Source organism: Orycteropus afer, unplaced genomic scaffold, assembly GCF_000298275.1.
Source record: "Orycteropus afer afer isolate SDZICR_OR568_19922 unplaced genomic scaffold, OryAfe1.0 scaffold00101, whole genome shotgun sequence".
Lineage (NCBI taxonomy): Eukaryota > Metazoa > Chordata > Mammalia > Tubulidentata > Orycteropodidae > Orycteropus > Orycteropus afer.
Window position 1 is genome coordinate 4984003 of NW_006921688.1, and position 2409 is coordinate 4986411.

The window sequence follows — 2409 nt, forward strand, 5'->3', positions numbered from 1 at the left end:
CATGCTTTTCCACACCACCCACTGTGTGGGACTGTCCCAGAAGGAAACCCGGGGGACATCAGGCCTGAATTTGCTAAGCCTCTTTAGCAGCGACAGCCCTAAGCCTTGGTGTGGGCTTCTACCCTTTTCCACTGGCCCTCGGCAGTAAGGATTTATCAATATTGAGGGATTTACTTGTTCCTCTGAAATGATGGGAGGTCGTATTCATCATGTCTTGTACACAGGAGGAGAAGATTCAGGGCTGGGCAGGGGTAGGATTCTGGGATCCCCTATCCCTGGTTCCCACACCATGAGACCCGCCCTGTGCCACCCTCTCTGTTCTACCCGTAGTACCTGTCACTTTAAAGGATGCAGTCTTGGGTGCCTAGTAGTATTGAGCAGGCAAGGGGCACAAGGAAGACCCAGGGGCTCAGTGTGATGGCTATGACCTTGGATTGAGATGAGACTGAGGCCAAGGGTGGTGGTGCTGAAAAGAAACCAGAAGAGTGAAAGCCCTTGTCCAGACCCCAAACCTGAGGAGACACCTTCCTCAGCTCCTGCCAACAGGTCATCCAATAGTGCTCACATTGGCTAACCCTCCACTAGATGGCAGCTAGTGGAGAACAGTCAGCCCTTTGGTTAGTAGTCCAGGGCTTAACCATTTGCACCACCAATAAAACCTTCTAGTTAGCAGTCAAATGCCTTAGAAACTGCGCCCCCAGAGCTTTGTAAAGGAAAACTAAGATGTATAAATCAAAAACAAACAAACAAAAAAACCCAAGCCCACTGCCATGGAGTGAATTCTGATTCACAGTAACCTCTACTGGGTTTCCAAGTCAGTTTATGGAAGATTGGTGTGGGACAGCTGGTAGGTTTGAACCTCCAACCTTCTGGTTAGCGGTCAGATGCCTCAGGCACCATGCCACCAGAGCTTCTGAAGACATGTAGAGGTTTTTCACATCATTGTAGACAAATTTTTCTTTTATACCTGAGATCTTGAACCTTAAAAATCCCAAGTGGTTTTTCAATGAGTTATTCCTGCAGAGCACGTTATGGTAGTTAAATAAAGAATTCTATGTCTCCATTACAGACTAATGATACCTCCAGACAAATTCACAGTAATTTTCCCAGCTGATAGAATTTAATGAATGATACAAGGACATAATCATATGTTTTAGTGACCTTTCATGTATTTACAGGATCTAACTAGCTTACTAGAGTAATTCTGTATGTAACTGATAATATAAAAATTACAGGAAGAAAAAAAAAAAAAAAACCCCAACTCCCATATATAGTTAAGCATATTCAATTTATAAGCAAGCTCATAAAAGAAAATATTTACATTTGGGTGTTAAGTGGAGCCCTGGTGGCACAGGGGTTAAGTGCCTGGCCACTAACCCAAAGGTGGAACCCACTGGGCATTTGCAGGTGAAAGATGAGGCAGTCTGCTTCTTGGAAACCATATGGGACAGTTCTGCATTGTCCTGTTGGGTCCCTATGAATCTGAATCCACTCGATGCAATGGGTTGCATTTGGTTTGGGAGTTAAGACTACATCTAGATTTTGCTCCTTGTGGGTAGTTAAGGTCATGTGTCAAGCTGGCTGGGCCTGGTTTTGAGTGGCTGGGCAGCTGGATGTAGTTATTCCCCATGATGAGACTGGCAATCAGCTTCATGGTGGAATCTGCCTTGAGCAGCTGAGTAGCTGCCTTAGGGGTGTGGTCTGCTTCTCGTATTTAAGAAGAAGCTTTGGGAACGGTCTGCACCTTTTGGAATGCTTGAATCCTGTGTGTAGTGAGTCATTATTCAGTAGCCTGACATGTTGTCTGCTGATCTTGAGACTGTTAATGGGACTTGAATCAATGGCCTGCCATGTGGTTTGGTCATATCAGGACTGTGGCATTTTATTTATTGAACTTGGGCTTGTTAACCTCAGCAACCAGCAGCTGCCCGAGTGAAGAGATGCCTCCAGCTTCTGGGGGCTGGGCTCTGCAAGAGGCAGAGCTGAAGCCCAAGGTGGAGGGGCTTTCACCCAGCCCCTAGAGCCTGGCACTTTGAACTCAGACTTCTAGCCTCCCAAAGTGTAAGAGAATAAACTCCTGTTTCTTCTCCCATTTGTGCTCTATTCCTGTCAGAGTGGCACTAGGTAACGAAAATACTCCTGAGCGAGGCAGTACCTAACTGGTGGAGGTTTCACATTTAACCTTTCTCCCTTTTGTAGTTTTGTCTCAGACCTCATGTCCAATGTTGTTCTATGAGATGCTGCTTTGCCACTGGCTTGAGTTTCACGATGAGTTTTCTGTCACGTTGCGTTGCTCCATTGCTCCTGCTCAGAACTGGAGAAGGTGCTCAAGGAAGAGGCTGACAAACCTCACACCTCTCTTTCATTAACTGATACCTTCTCTTTTCATCACATGGACACACAGAGACA

The 2409-nt window shown here is 46.0% G+C and overlaps 1 pseudogene; it reads right to left on the minus strand.

Moving 5' to 3' along the window:
• LOC103199017 overlaps positions 1-2008 on the minus strand; it is a 10291-nt pseudogene extending 8283 nt beyond the window's left edge.
• Between the last annotated feature and the right edge of the window lie 401 nt (positions 2009-2409).